The 21,669-nt window shown below is 39.0% G+C and overlaps 1 pseudogene; it reads left to right on the forward strand.

Annotated features, from left to right (window-relative positions):
- Window positions 1-775: 775 nt before the first annotated feature.
- Window positions 776-1,891, forward strand: LOC150066584 (transgelin-2 pseudogene; annotated as a pseudogene).
- The last annotated feature ends 19,778 nt before the right edge of the window (window positions 1,892-21,669 follow it).

Below are 21,669 nucleotides of genomic sequence, written 5' to 3' on the forward strand. Positions count from 1 at the left end.
CTCTATTTAAATTCAGTTATTTGGTTATTTGCAAACTGAGCTGTTTATGAGATTTTTTTGTGTGTATGTGTGTGTGTGTTATTTGCTTTCTTGTTCTGTGTGCTTCAAGTCATTTTAAAATCTGATCATGATAAGGATATACTTACAGATTGCATGCAGGATATACTGTACAGATTACATTATCAAACATACAATTAAACAGGATCTGTTCTGAAGTTTTTTGTACTTGGGATGGATATTTCTACATAGCATTTTGTGGGCGTGTGTGTGTGTGTGTGTGTGTGTGTGTGTGTGTGTGTGTGTTGTTCCTAGGCGCCCTTTCACTGAGCTTTTGTGTTCAAATCTTGTGTTCTACCACTTGAGTTACAGCTCTACTTCCAGCTTTGTGCTGGTTAGTATTGTATAAAGTTTTACAGATTTTCCTACCTGGGCTGGCTTCAAACCAGAATCCTCAGATCTCTGGAGTAGCTAGGATTACAAGTGTGAGCCACCAGCACCCAGCAAGTAGAACATTCTTAAACAACAAAAAGGAAAAAGAACTATTAATTCTTATACATGGTACAACTACTTAAATTATGAAACAATGTTTACATGGTTTACAAGATGGTTTCATTTTGACCTGTCCTTGTAGGCATATAGTGTACTTGATCACATGAACATTCTCCATCGTTTTCCTTCTTCTTCCATTATCCTTTCTCTTTGAGAAACAAACAAGCTTTCTTGTCCCATCTTCAGCACATGTATATAAATTACTTTAACCAGGCGCTCCACTCGCCCCGCTGCAAGCTGTGCGGAGTGTGCACAACCAACCAAGTCCTTTAGCTCTCCATACCTACCACAACTGTTCAGAAATGGCCAACAGGGGACCTTCATATGGCCTGAGCCGGGAGGTGCAACAGAAGATTGAGAAACAATATGACGTGGACCTAGAGCAGATCCTGATCCAGTGGATCACTACCCAGTGCCGCAAAGATGTGGGCCGGCCCCAGCCTGGGCGGGAGAACTTCCAGAACTGGCTCAAGGATGGCACAGTGTTATGTGAGCTCATTAATGCACTGTACCTGCGGGGCAGGCCCCTGTAAAGAAGATCCAGGCCTCTACCATGGCCTTCAAGCAGATGGAACAGATCCCTCAGTTCCTGCAGGTAGCGGAGCGCTACGGCATCAACACCACTGACATCTTCCAGACTGTGGATCTCTGGGAAGGAAAGAACATGGCCTGTGTACAGCAGACACTGATGAATCTGGGTGGGCTGGCAGTAGCCAGGGAGGATGGACTCTTCACTGGGGATCCCAACTGGTTTCCTAAGAAATCCAAGGAGAACCCTCGAAACTTCTCAGACAGCCAGCTGCAAGAGGGCAAGAATGTGATTGGCTTACAGATGGGCACTAACCGTGGGGCTTCTCAGGCAGGCATGACTGGCTATGGAATGCCACGCCAGATCCTCTGATTCCATCTTACCCGTGCCCCTCCCTCCCTTGAATGGTTAATATATATATATGTATATGTATATATATAGCAATGACATTCCCTGAGAGTCCCTGGAGCACTCAAGCTCCCCTCTGCCAGGGTGTGGGGGAGGAGAACCAACCTATCCTGTCATGGCTACCTGTTGGCAGCCTTTTTCCTATGCTTACTAACACATTCCATCCTTACACTCACCAAAACTGGACCAAAGTTTTCCCCTAGGACCAAAGTTTGGAGGGTTTTAGCACTCTTTCCTCCACTCTGCCTCTCCTCTTTCTCTGACCTCTCTTGACCTTGAACCCTGTGCTCTCAGTTCATTCCTGGGCTGGGAGTCAGGGATGCTGCCTGTGCCCTGTGCACATTGGCCTTTCATTCCACAAAGGTGCCTCTCCCACAGCTGTGGCTGCAGGGACTTAATTGATAGGGGCTTATGGTGGCTGCCATTTACCGCATATCTGGGGCAGCCTTTCCTGGCAGAGGCCCTCTTGGCTTCTCATTTTCCATTGCCCTTGCTGTGGCTAAGGGGTGGGGTTGGAGAGAGGGCAGAAGGGCCGCCCACCGTGGTCTGAGACTCGAGGAATATGAGTTCAATTATTTAAATAAAGAATCTCAGTCTTTTTAAAAAAATAAAATAAAATAAATTACTTTAACCATACTCACCCTCTTTACCTCTCCTTCTTCTCCCTTCTCCTCTCACTAGTATCCACATTCCAAACAGGACCTGTTTTGCATTCCTTTCCTTTTTAACAAAACAACTTTAATTGCTAGCATCTCTCTTCCCTTATTTATATACTATTCAATATATATGCACACCATATTTATATTTACCATTTCATTTACTTAGTTTTCTTTCCTTACTAGAATGAAACTCAAAAAAAGTAAGTTTTTGCTCTATTCCCTGAGATTTTCTAAGTACTTAAAAGAGCATTCAAATTCTTAGTGAATATTTTTAATTTAATAAGTACCAGCTAGGCTTTATCTAGAGGTAGCACACCACTGGTTTGGATTAGGCTCTAAGGACCCATGGATCAATGTTTCTATTGGAGTTAATGTTCTCTTATCTAATATTCTGAAATGATGGGTTATTACAATATCAATATTTTTCCTATGGAGATTATAATTCATCTAATACCTAGTAAACTTGTGAATAATAAATTGCCTCTCTTTACTGTGGTGATTATATTGACTAAATAGTTGATTTTTTAACTTTTTACAAACTGGATCTCACTAGGTAACCCAGGCTGGCCTCAAACTCTTAACATATCTGCCTCAGTCTCCAGAGTACTGATATTATTGTTTGTGCCACTACACTGGGCTGACTCACTGATTTTTTTTATTGTGATTAATAGAAGGGTTACCTTATATTCATAAGATAGAAGGTGCATAACTTCACAAACATTAATACCCTTTCTCATGACATGGTCCCCATTTCCCTCCCCCTTCCCCCCACTTATCTTGATTTCCCCCTTCCATATCCAATTTCAAATAACCAATTAAGCACATATAAAATATATCAGATAACAAGGTGAAATATTGTAACAATATGAGATAACCAATGGATGGCAAAAGAGATGAGAGATAACATAGTACATTAAGGACAACAGTCACTCATTATATGGCTTTTGTTTCCTTATCCTGGAGGTCCTTACATTTAGTGTCATACTATTTGGCCTTATGTCTCTGGATTTTGTTCTATTGTAAATCTCTGCTAGGAGAGCCCAAGGTTTCTACTGCTTGTGACAAATGAGGGAGACTATTGGGCCTATGTTCTTTTGAGTCTGGCTTAGTTTTTCTAAGTCTTTCCATTTCCTTACAAATGGAGCAATGTCGTTCTTTCTGACAGCAGCATAGAATTCCACTGTGTATAAATACCACATCTTGTTGGTCCACTCATCAACTGAGGGGCATCTGGGTTGGTTCCATATCTTTGCTATGGCAAATAGTGCTGCAGTGAACATAGTTGTGCCGGTGGATTTAGTATGTCCTTGTTTCTGGACTAGTGGGTAAATGCCAAGTAGTAGAATTGCTGGGTCATAGGAGAGCTCTATGTTTAGTCTTTTGATTAACCGCCATACTGCTTTCCATAGCGGTTGAATGAGTTTGCACTTCCACCAACAAGGTAGTAGTGATCCCTCCTGGCCACATCCCCTCCAGCATCTGTTGTTATTAGATTTCTTGATCATGGCCATTCTAACTGTAGTGAGTTGGAATCTTAAAGAACGACATCCCCCCATTTGTAAGGAAATGGAAAGACAGAAAATGTCATATTAAGTGAAGTAAGCCAGACTCAAAGGAACATAGGCTCAATGGTTTCCCTCATTTGTCATAATCAGTAGAAACCCTGGGATCTCCTAGCAGAGATTTATAATAGAGCAAAACCTAGATACATAAGGCCATATAATATGACACTAAATGAAAGGACCTCCAGTAATTGTTGTCCTTAATGTACTATGTTATCTCTCATCTCTTTTACTGCCCTTTGGTTTTCTCATATGGTTACAGTATTTTACCTTGTTATCTGATATATTTTATATACATTTATTTGGTTATTTGAAATAGGATAGGGAAAGGGGAAAACAAGATAAGGGACGGGGGGGGGGAGGGAAATGGGGACCAAGACATGAGAAAGGGTATCAATGTTTGTGAAGCAATGCACCCTCTGGTGAATATAATGTAACCCTTCTATTAATTACAATAAAAATATATGAAAAAAAGAAAAAATGATGCCAGTGAGATCTACATCAGAAGGAAACCCTGAACTCAAGTTGCATCTCATTCTAAACATCAGCACCATTCTGTGTTGAAATAAAAGATTTTTACTTCCCATTTTATTTTTGTCATTACTGCTCTTCTTTTTTTTCTATAAAAGAGAAAAAGAAAATCCCCACTGAACACTGAAGTTTGTCTAGCTTGGCACTTTTTGCTTTTGTCTTTTATTATTTCCAAGTGTTTGACAATGGATACCAATTTTTTTTTTCCTGTTGTGGGGCTTGAGCTCAGGGCCTGGGTGCTGAGCACTCTAAACTCCTGCTCTACTCTTCTGGTTTGGTTTCCTTTTTTTTTTTTTTTTTTTTTTTTTGGTTAAGAGTCTCACAGAATTTTCCTGCCTGGGCAGGCTTTGAACTATGATTCTCAAATCTCAGCCTCATGAGTATTTGAGATTACAGGTATGAGCCACCAGCACCAGGCTCCTGTTTTCTTTTTTAACCAAAGATATAGGATCATTCTGAGCCCTCAGCAATCAAGTCCCCAGTGGCTGAACTTAATGCCATTTCTTAACCAGCAGGGAAGTTGGTCAGGACAGAAGGCAATCATACTGCTGAGAAGACCCAGATGACTTGCAGGGAGTTCATGGAAAGGTCTCCCACTTATCTAGGACTTCTCTGTTAGATAAAGTTCTACAAAGTACATGAGCAGCAACACCCTGTGCTTGGCCTAATATTGGAAACAAACAGGAATTGTGGCTTTCTATGTTGAGGCCAGGGAGGTAGCAGGAGACAGAGGTCTGAAGATGTGTCATCTACCTCACCATCATCCTGACAAGTGTCCACAAATATGTGTGAGTCCACAAGCCCAGTTTAGTCTACACTTGGCTTGGCATTTTCATGTAGCCCATCTCTTGACCCTGTCACCAGTCAGCTGGAACTCTGTTTGCAAGCAGCTGAGTAAGGTTAATTTGCAAAAGCTCTCTGAAGGCCAGAGGAAGTTGCCGATGGCTCCTTTTCATTATTTCTGGGTTACTGTGACAAACCTCTGTGTTTGGAAACTTGAGTATCTCCTTAGGCATATGGTCATCTCTTGGGTCTTTTTTTGGGTGGGCGCTGAAGGCACTTGGAAATTTATGCATCTGTTCCGTATGCATTTAGAAATGTAATGAAAGCCAGGCACTGGTGTCTCACACCTGTAATCCTAGCTACTCAGGAGAATGGGATCTGAGAACTGAGATCTGAAGCCAGACCAGGCAAGAAGTCTGTGAAGACTCTTATGTCCAATTAACCAGAAAGAAGCCACTTCAGCCACAACCCTGACCTGAGAAGCTAAGAGACAGCACCTCAAGCCTGAGGTTAAGCCACAGCACCAGCATAAATTAATCAGTTAATTTAGTTAACTGACTAGTTAATTTAGCTTAAGGCAATAATGTTCTGAGTGGCTAGGATGGGAGCAGACCTCCCTGTCATGTTTCCACAATTAGCCACCAAACCTGCCAAAGGTAAAATCTGAAGGAATAGCTGAAAAAAAACCAAAGGTTCTTTATGGGAGACCTGATGAAAGAATCATTATAGAGGAGGGGGGTGACAGATGGAAGACAAGCAGCGAAGAGGGTACATTTTAGTCCTTTGCCCAATCTTTGCTGGACCCCCACTTCTGTTGGGTGCAGCATGAACAGCTATACAGAATGGACCCGGGTTTTAATTTCTCCCTCCCAACTCCATCCTCAGTTCTTTTGCTCCTCACACCGCTTTGGAAATTCAAAACGACTGAGTTCTCAGACCTCCAATGCTGTCTAATAATATTAACTGATATAGCAAAGAGACATTGAGAATAACCTCTCTGTCTCTTACATTGGAAGGTTAGCTGGAATAGATGTTGAACTTAAATAGGGTATATCTGAATCCCCTATTGCCATGTATATTAGGATAGCCAATATCTTTAAAAAGTCAGCTCAGAGGTACCCTTGGGCATTTTTACCAGTGTTTTACCTAATTTGGTTCTACTTCATGGAGATGAGATGTCAGCATAGACTCCATGACTTCTAAAATTTTCAAATTTGGTCAGAAAATAATTGAATTGAATAACAAACAAGATTCAAGACTAATAAGGCTGAGAATCAAGTCTACTTCACAGCCTGCTTTGGGTCCCTTGATTCCAGACATAACCACATCAAAACCACATCATAGTCCAATGCACTCAACCCTGTGCTAGGCATGCAGTAATGATGTAATTTGTATCATAGTAGGACTATTGTGACCCATAGGCCTACCTGGACATCTGCTCTCAGCTGTTTTGTCTGCTGATGAGGCTCTTGGTGGCTTCAAAGGCAGTACCTTTTTTTTTTTTCCAGTTCTGGGCTTGAGCTCAGGGCCCAAGCACTGCCCTTAGACTTTCTCAAGGCTAGAGCTCTACCACTTGAGCCTTGGCACCACTTCCACCCTTTTTCTGTGTATGTGGTATCAAGGAATCAATCCCGGGTCTTAATGCATGCTAGGCAAGCACTCCACCACTAGGTCCAACTCCCAGCCCCAAAAGGCAGTACCTTTTGACTGGTAAAGAGTGTTCCTGGAGAGGTCTGGTTACCTGGAGATGAGAAAGTGAGCTATAAGTACCTAGTAACTATTCATTTTGAAGAATAAAATTATCACCATTAGCACTTCAACAACATCAGTGAGACAATTCTGAGGATAACTGATGCAATAAATAAGTATGAACCTATAAAGAAGTATGAATTTAAATATAAATCTATAAAACAAATATTTATAGTTACAACTCATCTATTTTTACATTGAGTTAATGTGACTGCAGAATGTCCCTAGTTATAGGAATCTTAGGCATTTTGGCAGGGTGTCATGAAAAATACCCCTGACATATATTAAAGTCAGAATAGAGCTGGTACCAGCTGTGTGGTTCCAAGAGGAAATACAGGATTCAGAATCCCCGATTCCAGTTCTCTGGGGTACGATCTTGTGCATTCACCTTAACCTTGAAAGGATTGTATTGTGGTTCCTATTTGATAATAGGTGCAAAAGCAGAGGAGAGAGGCTAGGCTTCTCTCCTAATGTTTTCTTACAGCAAACAGCAGAGCTATAACCTTCACCCAAGTCATAGACTTTGACCTTCACTCCTCTTTCTGTTTTCTCACTCTTGACTCCGGCAGGAGTCACCCTCCTTTTTCTAAGGGGGTCCATTAACTATATTACGGGAATGTTGAGGATGAAGAGAATGATGGTCAGAACATATGTAAGTTATATGAAAAGGTAAACACACACACACACACACTTATTAAATAGGTCTAGCTGATTTTGACCAAGTCAGGAAAGGCAGTAACTAGCTAGTTAATCTTCATTCCAGTTGCATTTAGAATGACCTGAGGTCCAGGTGTTGATACCTCAGTTTCTGTTTTGTTTGGCTTAGACGCTCAGGCAGCAGTGTTTTAAAAATAGTTTTCAGGGACCAGGAGTTTGGCCTAGTGGTAGAGTGCTTGCCTAGCATGCACAAAGACCTAGGTTCGATTCCTCCGTACCACATATATAGCAAAAAGCCAGAAGTGGTGCTGTGGCTCAAGTGGTAGAGCCCTAGCCTTGAGAAAATCCAGGGACAGTGCTCAAGCCCTGAGCCCAAGCCCAGGGCTGGCAAAAAATAAAAATTAGTTTTCAGATGATTCTCTGATTTTCTCAATATCTCACAAAGAAATATTGTCTTTGTGGAAATCATCAGACCTGTGGTCCATCTATAGAATTTTCCATTTGCATAGTTAGAGAGGTTAGCGACTACACTAGACTAATAGTGAGAAGAGACAAGGAGAATCTAGACAGGAGAGACCCAGTATAGAAGACTGTAAGAATCGAGTAGTCTGATGGGTGACACATTTAATGACCATGTTATCAAAACACATGGTTCACTGCCAGTTTTTTTATGCCCCTAATTCTTAGTTTATATTAGAATGAAGTACTTATTTTTAATTTAGTTTCCATTTCTCTTTGTTTTCTGAGGAGTTTCTGGGTTTGACATCAAGGCCTTATGCTTGCTTGGTTTGCTTGCTGATGAGTACTCTACTACTTGAGCCACGCCTCTAGTCCTGCTTTTTTTGCCAGTCCTGGGCTTGAGCTCAGGGCCTGAGCACTGTCCTTGAACTTTCTCAAGGCTAGAGTTCTACCACTTGAGCCTCAGCACCGCTTCTGGCTTTTTTCTATGTATGTGGTACCAAGGAATCGAACCCGGGTCTTCATGCATGCTAGGCAAGGACTTTAACCACTAGGCCAAACTCCTGGCCCTCTAGTCCTGCTTTTGTTTGCTAATTATTTTGGAGATGTAACCTCATGGGCTTTTCTGTCAAGACTGGCTTTGAACCAAAATTTTCCAGATCTCGGCCTCCTAAGGAGCTAAGATTACAGGTTTGAGTCACAAGTGCAGCTTTTATGAAGGGTATCTTTTGTTATGGCACTATGGGCCTCTCTTCCCCCATAGTAGATTCCCCTGGAGTTAGCTGCTTCAGAAACGCCACAACAGAGCCTCAGCCTTGCACCCCACCACACATCCCTTAACTAAAATCTAGATCACTATGCTCAAAGTAAAACACCTCAGAAAAAAATGTGTGGCCTTCACTTCATTTTCCTGAAGATAATTATTAACTAATAAGGACCTAGATTATCTTAGATTAAAAAATCTATCCATTGTATCATTTTATAAAATAAACCCATTATTTATCATATTTCATAAAATCCTCACATCACTTAGAAATAGCAAATAATCATCTTAAGGACTCCATATTACTGATTCCAAGTCTACCAGACAGCTGTGGTGCCTTAGCTGTTTTGTTCTTAACAAATATTCAGAAGTTATTGATTAACATTTTCATCTGATTAGTATTGTGATTTTCTTTGAGAAATCATTATACGAGGGAAAGAGAATGAAGTGATCGTAGTTCAAAAGCTAACTCAGCGACCTCTTTTTAATGCAGTATTGGGATGGCATCTAGTAAAAGGAGAAGGTCATCTTTGACTTAGCTAATGGGGTCACCATAGTGAGTCAAGTAGTGTGAACAAATAGCACTTTCAGAAGAGTGGAGGGATGGATAATGCTCGATGTCATTCTTTGTGCTTTTTATTTTATTTTAATTTTCAAAATTGTTATTGTGAAGATGACATACAGAGGGTTACAGATAAGTCAGGACATGCCCTTTCCTCGCTCTCTCCCATTCTTTGTGTTTTTAGTTCCTTCCCCTACAAATCTTCAACCACTTTGCACAGCCACTCTCAGTTTTCATTTGTGCCTCATCTCCAAATAGAACAAAGTAGCGTATGGTACAAAATAGTGACATAAAAGAACCAAAAAACTACATATGAAAGGCTTCCAGATAACAAAGCCAAAAGGAATAGGAGGGACTGTTGAACCTTTAGCAGAAAATCTATTAAGTTTCCTAGTGGCCAAAGCAAAAAGGAAATCATACTTCAGGTATGATGTTTCAGCTGGCTGGAGGGAACTGACTTAGTTCTTATCTGAGTTATTTCACAACTGAGTACTTCTAAGGAAGCTTTGTATCTCAACAGATGAGTTATACATTCTTACCAAATACCTCATTTTACAAAACAAAGGTGGCTAATCGAGAACCTTGTTTGATACAAAAAGTAGACAACTAATGATTATTACAAGTTTTATAATAATCTTCATATTTTCTTACTTTTTTTAGATGCTAAGGTTTAAATTCAGGAAATTGTGCTAGGCAGGTGTTCTACCATGGGAGCCACATGCACGCTGTGTTTTGGCAGTACTTTTTCCTCAAATGGCGCCGATCTCTGTGATCTTATCTATGCCTCCCATATAGCTGGGAGTATGGGTATGCAACACCAGACATTGATGGGTTTATTACTAAACCTAATCCATAGAAAAGTAATCAGTCATTGTGATGGTAGTATTGATATAATAAGCTGTGTCTGCCAGACATAAAAAGAAGTCACTTTATTTCTCCTCCCCCTCCTTCAGCGTTTAGACCAAATGCAGCAAGGGCCACCCAATCCAATCCACAGCAGTGCTTATGCTTACCTTGATATGTGTTTAGCTAGCCTTGAAGCCGGTGAAATGGGTATAGTGTTTCTCATCCGGACACAGTACCTGAACATTTGCAAGTGTCTGTAGCAGAGCAATAAATCAAATTTTGATTGGCGCCCAAAAAAAAACCTTGGTGCCAGAGAACATCTTGACATTACTATTAGCATGTGTTGTATCCTGTAATTAAGCAGAATCGGCTTGCAGATGAGTTCTCTTAAGATGGAGACCGCCTTTCAGGGGGTGTAATCAGAGTGAGCTATAGCTCTCATTAAGTTGCTTGGCAATAATACATCACCGGTGTGACCTGTCGTTCTAATGATGCATTAGCTTAATTCATCAGCTGCGTGAATTGCGCTAACAAGGTGTGATCCCAAAGTAGGCCGACCAGTGGAAGAGCCTCTAAGGGCTGATCACAATGGCTGCCTCCAGTCCAGAAAGCTCCATAAGCAACGATTCCCCCTCTGCATGTTGTGCTAATTTCACTCTATCAAGGCCAACAACAAACTTCTTCAGTTCTTTTCATTTTTCTCTTCTAACAAGAGATCTCTTCTGATCAAGAGCATGGACAGTTATATCTGTGCATAATTGACTTTCTTGGTTTGGTCATAGCCGTCATTGCTAAAGTACCTCTATTTTTATGTGGTTTGAAGCTCAGGTAATTCTAAACTAGACAAACCTTTAGTCAGTCCGTCCCTCCTCCACCTCCTCCTCCTCCTCCTTCTTCTTTCCCCCGTGTTCCGTGTGTGTGTGTGTGTGTGTGTGTGTGTGTGTGTGTGTGTGTGTGTGTGTATGTGTGTGTATGCCAAACCTGGGATTGAACTCAAGGCCTTGGTGATGTCCTTGAGCTTTTGTGCTCAAGATTAGTACTGTACCACTTGGGGCAGCCCTACTTCTGGCTTTTTGGTGGTAAACTGGAGACAAGAGTCTCAGGGACTTCCCACCCGGGCTAGCTTGGAACCATGATCCTCAGCTCTCAGACTCCAACATAGCTAGGATCACAAATGTGCACCACTTGTACCTCATCCATTTTTCCTTTTATTATCACATATTATACAAAATAATGTTTCAATAGGGTATTTTAAATTGCACATATATATTCTATTATATATATATATTCTATTACTTGTGGTGTGTTTGTTCCCATTACCTTCTCTAGCCTCCCTCCTCCTGTTTTTCTTTCTTTCTTCCAAAAATGGTCCTCCTATGCCTATGTCTTTTATTCTTTTAAAAGGAGATTTTTCACATCACAGAAACCATGCAATCATTGTTTTTCTTAACACTTCATATGTTGATTTTCCTGTAAATAGAACCAAAGGTCATCATTGAATAAAACTCCATGCCATATACTCCACTCCATGTATGTCACATTGTCTTTATTTGTTTGTTAGTTGTGTGTGGGAATCTCACTTGCCTACTGCCAACAGTGAATCTATCCTCTGCCTTACACCCCCGGGGGACCTCTGGACCTCTTCTGTCACTCCATTGTTGCCTATTGTTAATGACATATCAGTGGACCCATATTCATAGTCTTTTACATTTGACTTCCTTCAGGTAGTATGCATGTTGTCACATGTATTCATATTTTGTTTAGTGTTCTGAATGAATAGCATAGCATTTTATGAGGATCTATTTTTGTGAGAATGAAAGCTTAAAAGATATAAAGTATAGTGGCTGGGAGGAATAGTCATTCTTGCTTAAAGAGAGAACGAATGCTGTGTGTGTGTGTGTGTGTGTGTGTGTGTGTATTTAATACATGAAAAAAAGCCCAGTAGTCAAGAAACCCATGCTCCCTCTATGTCTTTGCAGCCCACTGTCCATGTGTACTAAGTGCCTGATAAATCATTGTTAAACAGAATAAAGGCAGTAATAGACAGTATCTCCTTATATAGAACTCACATAAGGAGAGAACAACCCCTCAAAATGTGTGCTGGAGAAAAGCACCACTCATTTCACTAACAGAACACTTATCACTGGCTTAGAAGAGGATGAGATTCTTGGAATATTTCAGATTACTTCCAGACCTGTTTTTGGCTTCATACCTGTGTATTTCAAAAGACTTTTTGATGCAGTATATCTCATTTGAAATTCCTTCCAGCTTTGTTATAACCAGTTTAGTACATTTATGGTATAGTCTTCTTTAATTTGTGTTGAGTATTTCTAACTATTTAGTAACTTCTGAAGTATGGATACTCCTCAGTACTTTTTCAAATATATAAAAGTAGTGCCAATAATTGACACATTTGGAAAGCATGTTAATACTCAAAGAGGTCTCTCTCTCTCTCTCTCTCTCTCTCTCTCTCTCTCTCTCTCTCTCTCTCTCTCTCTCTCCCTCTCTCTCCCTCTCCCTCTCCCTCTCTCTCCCTCTCCCTCTCTCTCCCTCTCCCTCTCTCTCCCTCTCCCTCTCCCGTCCTCCCTCTCCCTCTCCCTCTCCCGTCCTCCCTCTCCCCTGTCCTCCCTCTCCCCTGTCCTGATGATTGAACTTAATTTGTTTTTGTTTAGGCTAGCACTCTACCATCTGAGACACAACTCTACTTCTGGATTTGGGGTACTTTATTGGAGATAAGAGTCTCACAGATTTTACTGCCCCAGCTGGCTTTGAACTATGATTTTCATATCTTAGTCTTCTGAGGGATTAGGATTATAGGTATGAACGACTAGCACCCGGCTAGAAGTCTTCCTTATAGCTGAGGATAGAAACTAAAATGCAGAACATTAGCAGCCCTAATGTATACCATGGATTGTGATAAATTTTATGGTATTAAAGATAATAATGTAATGATCACAATAAATAATTTGCAGAAATGAATTGAAAACAAAAGGAAACTTGGCTTTTCTGCCTATTCCTTTCTTAGTTTAGGAAAACTGTGGGAGGGTGCTTTCTATCAGACTCTGGGGTATTTTAGAGGCTATTGAGGGAAGAGAAACTTTTGCAGTCAGCTACATAGCTTGAAGTAACATCTATATAGGGCAAGGAAAACAGATAACAGGGCAAAATTTTTTCATGAAAGCAAACAAAGCTCTGATGCCACTGTGTTATGAATGGCAAAAATCTATTATATAAGCCAGATGATAATGGCTCACGCCTGTAATCCTAGCTACTCAGGAGGCTGCTATCTGAGGGTCACAGTTCAAGGCCAGCCCAGGCAGGAAAGTCTGTGAGACCCTTATCTCCACTAAACTACCAGAAAAGCTGGAAGTAGAGCATTAGCCTTGTGTAAAAGATTGGGTACAAAGCCTAGACCCTGAGTTCAAGCTCCAAGAATGGTGCATGTGCATGCATACACATGTGTGTATGTGTGACAAAAATCCCAGTAGTCAGTAAATTCATGCTCACTCACTTTGTCTCTGCAGCCCACTGTCCATGTGCACTACATGCCTGATAAATCATTGTTAAAGAGAATAAAGGCATTAATAGGCAGTGTTTATATATATGCTATATACACTATATTATTATATATACTATATAATATGTAACTTTAGTAACAAACCAAATGCATCACCAGAAATGTTCCCATACAAGGGATAGATGGATATACCCATATAACTGTGACAGATATAAATAGCATGGGTACTAATGGTCATTTAGCAGATGATGAGATTCTCATCATATAATGAAAGTAGAAGAGTGAAGTGCTGACAACTTTCTAACAACTGACCCGCCAACCAGCTAACCAGCATTCACTGCAGATATTTGCCTTAGAAAATTTGTTCTGTCATCTTCCAAAGGAAAAATGCAATTTAAACTCCTAAAATCAGGAAATAGATAATGATAGAGATATCACATCTGGAGCTCAACCTAGAGTACTGATTTTTCTGTAGAAGGTCTAGGTTCCATTCTCAGCACCACAAAAAGATGATATTATCGAAATAATAAACCACAAATAGATAATAAATGATAGATAGATAGATAGATAGATAGATAGATAGATAGATAGATGTTTTTAAAAGTAATGCCTGAAAAAGTAATGCCTGAGTTTCTGGGATTTTTAATATTTGTAGATAACCAAAATTAAGGCAACTGTAGTTTTTTTAGATCAAGTGCCCATGTGTTTTCTGACATCTAAGGGTAAAAGTGAAATTTTCCTTGTTCATTTGGATAATCAGTTGAGTTACAAATATTCTCAACTAAATACCAAGTGCACTCTGTAAACTGTGACACTTCTTTTACAGTATTGAAGTTTAGCATAGTATTATGAGGTCCCTTATTAAACAAATGACAGAACTACATTACCATTACTCTGAAATAGCAGTGAACTTGCTCTGACTTCACAGTAATTTAGTTCTGTCTCTAAGTAGCCCAATTGCCACATTTCTCTCAGGAAAGAAGAAATAGGATGAGTCTTTTGAAAGAGACTAAAAGTCAGCTTTATGATGAATTACTCAAACATTTGTCTAAAAGAGCTTTCTGTACAAATGTTCTTGTTTCCTCAGAATCAAGCCTGCAAAGCTGCCAATCCTAATGTCTTGATATAATCTATGCCATATACATGACAGGTAACGAGTAAAACATCTGCTGAGGAATGTGAATTTGATTTTACAATTCAACGTGGCTTCCAGCAGGTTGGCTTCTGTCTGAATTGCTAGCGGGTACTCAATCAAATGAGCATCTCCCTTCACTTTTCTGGCAGGTTCTCCCGACTTCACATCTTTCCCTATCAAGCTGCTCTGTGAATCAAATACAGGAAGAGACACTAGAAACAAATCAAGATGTGACACGGTCAAGAGGGCTGAACATTCAGACTCTGGAAGGACCCACAGTTATCCATAATTGCACTTAACTTTAGCTTTTCTCACAATCCAGAACATGTCACACTGTACGAGGCCAATTACATGATAATCCCACAGCATTTAAACTAAAGATGATTATGTTGATTATCTTAATTGGGTACTGTACTTTCTTTGGTGAGCCTGCTCATTCTATTACTCTTTCAAATTACAGTCTTCTATTTCCAAAGCTGATTGCTGGACACTTTGTAGATGTTGCTAGAGATGTTAAGATATTATTAAAAATATTACATGAATAAAATGATACATGTGCTACTTTAGGAGACCATCACTTGGTAATTTAATGTGCTGAAGTGATACATTGAAGTCTAAAAGAAGCTATGGAACCACTAATAATAAATGAACTATTTTACCTGGAGTTATGATAAATAAAGGTATTGTTTCTAGGAATTAAGTTATGTAATAAATCATGTCAAGTGTGGGATATTGATGAAATATAGTAGATATACATAACCATTTGAAAGGAGAATATATTTGATATATAGAAATGCATTGTAGAAATTTCACACTGTTTGTAAGTGTGAGCAGATCTCTTCTGGCCAATCTTACCTCTTAACCCCTACCAAAGTTCCTATTTAGATCATACTACCTATATCCTTCTGCAACTATACTTTTTTATTTCTCATAAATGCCAATATTCTCCGTGTTGGTCTGTAGGGATAGCCTTAGTAAGAAATCACTGACAACTAAGTATGGAAAATGCAGAAAGCAGCTAACTTACTGTTGCTATTGCAGCCACCTTGAAAGTTTAGTGGCCATTTGTTATGCTGACATGTCATAGTTCACTTTCTTTCCCTTTCACTATCATTATTCCCATAGTGGTTCATCATTAAGCCTCTTTTGCATTACATAGGACCAAAGCTCCCTGATTAACCTTCCATTTTATAACTCATCTCCTGTAGTCCTATATCCTTCTCAGTTGTTTTGTGATAGCCCTAATTCCATCATTATCAGCAGGTTTTCCAAGCATTCACTTTGGGAGAATGATTTTTGTTTGTCTTAAGACTGGCAAATAAATTGTTTATTTTTTTCTATTTCTATACTCCAAAACTTTACCAATATCAGTTTATTATTATCCTGTAATTATTTTTTAAATGAAAAAACTGTTGCATCTTTGGGATCTGCAGATACTGCTCTTCCCATAGGTGAGTTTTGCTTCATTCTGCTTTTGAACATTGGAGTTTTGTTGGTTTTTTGCTCACCTATCAAGCTTTGTTTTAATGGTAGTCTATTTTTTTTTTACTACTACCATGACTTGCGTTGATTTTGAGTTTGCCTTCACATTTATTATCTACTCAGACTTTTCCTCATTCCTCATGTTTGTCATTTCCTCTCAGCAAGTGAGGTATCCTTTCTGCAGCTAGCAGTGATAGTTTACAAATTGATGTCTTCATTGGTTGTTTGCCAAAATATATATGTAAGCATTTCATTCCAGTAATCCTCTGTTTACTTGTGTAGGAGTATATATATATATATATATATATATATATCTTTATAAAGATACATATATGTATATAGACATACTATTTCTCCATTAGAAGAATAATCACTGACATCAAGTTTCTAATTAAGTGGGTGCCCTTTCTTTTCTTTTTTTTCTTTTATTCTTCCTCCTTTCTCCTCTTCCTTCTGTCCATCCTTTTCTCTTCCTCTTCTTCCTCTTCCTCCTCCTCCTCTTACTCCCCTTTTTTTTCTTCTCCTCAAAAAAAAAAAAAAAAAACATGCACATCTTTCCCCACCCTAACAGCTATTGTTAGAAAACATTAAATTGAGCATTCAAGATTAATACCCTGGCAGGTCAAGAGGAGAACAGCATGTAACCAATCCTACCTTCGTGTTCCTACTTAATGGCTTCAGCACAGTGTGAAAAAGTAAACAGTTGTGACAGGAGGTGTAATGGATGAGCTGGGTGAGACAGGTCACCCCTCTGAAGCTCATCCTCTCCTTCAGAATGGTCTGTAATGAAGTGTACAAGAACTTGTGAGCTCATTAAGGACTTGTGTTGTAAAACGTATTTCTAGAGTGGGGGAAGGATCTTGAGTAAATATATTATGAAAAATGGTGCTAGTGACATGAAAGAAATAAAAATAAATACTGGAGTGTGCTTATCCTCAAGTTTAAGCCTCAGAACCTCTGATATCAGTGAGACTTTTTTCTCTTCTCTGTGCCTTCCACCAGGCCCTTTTTCTATTTTTGTCCAAATCTACACCATTCAAAATGGTGTTACTTTCCAATAATTATTTAGAGAAGTGCAATAATTATTAAGGATAGCAAGGTTATTATGAGTTTTCACTCAAGCCTAATGTAACTTATGCCTTTTCAAATTCTGTAAGCTTAAACTCAGAAAAAGTCAGTTAATAGCCATGCTATACATCCCCGTTTTATAGCATTATAAACAAATGAGGACACTCTTTCTCACATGAATTCCCTAATTCCAAGAGAATGATAAGATGATACAGAGTGTCATATTTATAAGTATAAATTGTTCTCAATTTCTCTGTTGATACTAGAGTTTGAACTCGGGCCTTCATATTTGCTGGATAGACACTCTACCACTTGAGCCATGCTCCTGACACATTTGTTCTCCATCTTGCAATACACTGTTCCAAAGAAAAATTAGATTAGCTCAATCAGATTAATGACTAGTTTCTAGCAGCAATCATCATTATAGTTAATATATATTTAAGATTTATGATCTGTCAGGCACACAGATAGGCATTTCATGCTCACTATATGCTTTAAGTTTCCAAGATAAGGAATGGTCTTTCATCTATCTCCAGCAATCTGAGGTTGTCAAAAGAATTGAAAACACTCTTCCAAGTTCCAGGGCCCACAGGTCTCATGGCTCTATTGGTACAGTAGCCGCTAGCCAACCAGAGTATAAATATGGCTAATGTAACTGGCCTCTAATAAATTCAAATAGCCACACAGTTATTATATTGAATAACACAAATCCAGCTATTGTTCTGTATGGTTTGCATTCTTGGGTTGCTCTACAGTAATTGATAGGTTTCTTCATAGGCTACATGCTTCCGTAACAAACATACAAGAGACTAAATAAATTATAATGAATATAAGTTTATTTTTCCACAGATATAGAGGCTGGGATTCATGGAACAGATTCTGGCAGGGGCCATTTTGTGTTGTGCTATGGTCAAATGTGGTAGGTACAAGAGCATGAGAGAGAATAAAAGGGGCAAAACTACCCCTCCTGCATGAATTTACTTCTGTCATTATGACATTTACCATTCATTCTGTTCTCATGGCCTAATCACCCTTCATTAGACATCCCTTTCTTCCCTAACACACACTATTGCACTGATGATTAATTTTCTAATACATGCACTTTGGGGAAAAGGTCAGATCACAACAAAAAATAAATAATGTACTGAATAAGAACTATGATCGATTTTCATAAAGTTTTATGAAAACAAGAAATTCTTGATAAAAGTGTAGAACTTCCTTTGTTTGATTTGCTTTGTGTTCCTGGGACTAGTTCCTCCTTCAAGCAAACAAAATGTCATACCCTATACCAAGAGTATGTTACACTTTGCTATTAACATGTTAAAGGTTACTCAAAAAAGGGCATTTAGAATTGAAACTTGGTCCTTCTAGAAAGTTCAGTTGAAAGACTATTTGTCAAGATGAAGCCCCTCAAAGTAATGGCTCCTATTCTCAGAAAATAGAACTCACAGTGCCTTTTAAAAGTTAGCTCAGTTATCTTGGAACCACAGTGGTCCTTCCTGAATAATCAAGGAAGACTGAACAACATCTTTTTGATTGACGAATGTCATTCAGCTTTCTAATTCAAACATGGGAATCCTGGAAGGCCTTTAGTTACCCAGGAAGCAGTCTGTTCTCTGTGCTCTAAATTGTTGAGCTGGTAAGCTATGCCAGTAATAATTAGTGTTGGCATTTCCAGTCAATATGCACCTTTCCCAAGCAAGGTAATCTATTTTTATGTTTAATATTTGTCATTCTAGTGTGTATTACCAATTTTTTTCTAGTCCTGGGCTTGAGCTCAGGACCTGAGCACTGTCCTTGGACTTTATCAAAGCTAGAGCTTTACCACATGAACCTCAGCACCACTTCCAGCTTTATTCTATGTATGTGGTATCGAGGAATCGAACCCAGGGCTTTGTGTATGCTAGGCAAGCACTCTGCCACTAGGCCAAACTCCTGGCCCCATTATTAGCAATTTTGAAATCTGTCTTATTTCAGTTTATGTGTACATTTCCTGAGTGACTAACGAAATTGAGCCTGACTTCATGATTTCTCTCCCATCCTCATTTTTCTAGACCAGGGATTCAGACTAGCTACCCTGCAGGCTAGAAAAGGCCTACACAATCACTTGCCAATGCAGGAAGTTTTTCATGGTCTGTTTTGCCTGTATTTGCTAATTTGTATTTCCTACCATAAAGTTGTAAATATCCAAATAGCAGGAAAAATAGTTCCCTACCCATTCTAGGCAGTGCCACAGACAGGTCCATATTATATCTATATATTACTGTGTTTATGTATATATACATGTAAACATGCCCATTAATCTAACTCCCAGTGAGTGGAAATTGGATGTTTGGCCTTTTTTGAGCTTAGTTATTATGATTTCCAATTTCATCCATTTCTCTGCAAATGACATTTTTATAGCTTTATAATCTTCAACTGTATGTATGTATCATATCTCTTAATGGGCACCTTGGTTGATGCCACAGTATGGCTATTGTGAGCAGCACTAAAATAAACATGGGCAATTTTGTACTTGAACTCTAGGTCTGGTGCTTGCTAGACAAGCATGATACAACTTGACTTATATTCCATTTCTTTTGCTTTTAGTTTAGTGTCTCATGCTTTTTCCTAGACAAGCTGTTTATTCTTTCTCTTACAGTAATAGATAGCTAATTTACTGCTTTCCATATCTATGGCCAAATCTCCATTCTTCCGAGATTTTGCCGGTGTTCTGAAGACTAAACAATCATTGTCTGAAAGTCTTGAATCCTTGAGACAAAAACCACAAATAACACAGAGATGGTACTTATCTTTCTATAAGACAAAAAAGAAGGAAGGAAGGAAGGAAGGTAGGAAGGAAGGAAGGAAGGAAGGAAGGAAGGAAGGAAGGAAGGAAGGAAGGCAGGCAGACAGGCAGGCAGGCAGACAGGCAGGCAGGCTAGGAAACACAGCTATCAGATGACAGAAGGAAGGAAGAAAAAAAGAGTCATTATTCGTCCCCTTACTGTGTACTTTAACGCATGTGTCTTTAACACACTGCTGCTCCAAGCCATCACATGGAGGTAACTCCTACATCAGCACATTTCCAGTGTTGTCTCAGTCATCTAGTGTTTCATGTTGGGTTTGGGACTTTGGAGGAAATACAAGAAAAATAAATTGGAGCTCTTCCCCATGTTATAGCATCTATTTTTTTTTAATGCTAGGAGCTTTTTTGAAGTGAGAAGTTATCCTAATATCATTGTGTAATTTTATAGTGAATTTATTTTTCAAATATTGTAATGTTCATTTACAAGAATAATACTGTTCTGATTGTTGTTTCTTACCTTGCCAAATGATTTTTTTTCTGTACCTACCTATAAACACAGCACTGGCTCAATAAGATTCTGTGTGTTCTACATTCAATACTTTTCTGTGCTTTTGGTATATTTGAAGGATGATGCTGTATGCTATTATCATAATTGCTATCTTTCCAGTTTAAAAAGGTCTCCTTTTATCTGATAAGATTTTTTTAACTGTTAAAAGCTTTCATGAATTAATACTTCACCACACAGTGGTTCTATAGAACAATATTCAGTATACTTATCTAATCCATTTAGAGAACTGGTTACTAAAGAATTAAAATGATCTTATAACAAGACCTGTCATTAGACAGTCCCCAGAGTGATGTCCCAACACAGCATTATAAAATGATCATGAAGTAACCAGAATATCTTTAAAGAACATGTTGGGGTTTCTTTAGCAATTTGATCACACTTTATCAGTTACCTTCCTCTCTGCTGTCCAGTATTTTGGCACATCTATGATACAAAGAAAAAAAAGGCAAATACTTTAAGCACTTCTGTGGTATACATTGGCAGTATTTTTTTAAAAAAAATCATGATCTAAAAGTAAAATCCTTAAAATGCTTAGGTCAACACACTCCTCTTTCTTCTTTTCTTTGTTTTTTCTCTCTTTTTCTTCCTTTCTTTTTCTTTCCTTCTTTTTTTCCTTCTTTCATGCCTGCCTGCCTAACTGCAGTGTCTACAAAGGAAATAGAAATGTACACTCCATTCCTCATTGTGCCAATTCATCTACTACTTTTTTAAAGTCAAGCTGAGCTATCACAGTAGACAAAAAAATTAGGATTCTGAAACCTAGATTATGTGTGGGAGGTAGAAGATAGGAGGTTCCATACATTATCTCATATGCCTCATCTTGAATCTACCTTCTAGTGCTACCAGAGCTGTGGATTGAGGGTATTTGGCACCAAAGTCACAGACACTTTGATCTATGTGTAGTTGTTCATCTTCTGTTCTATCACTATCAGGATGTGGAGGAAAGCAGGGCTGAACTGTACATCTGCACTTTGCCTATCTCAGAAGATTACTTCTCCACTGCCAGCTGTGAAGCTGTGCTGTTCTGGGAAATCCCATTGGTTTAGCTTAACTT

Source organism: Megascapheus bottae, chromosome 2 (assembly GCF_031878675.1).
Source record: "Megascapheus bottae isolate mThoBot1 chromosome 2, mThoBot2.hap1, whole genome shotgun sequence".
Taxonomy (NCBI): domain Eukaryota; kingdom Metazoa; phylum Chordata; class Mammalia; order Rodentia; family Geomyidae; genus Megascapheus; species Megascapheus bottae.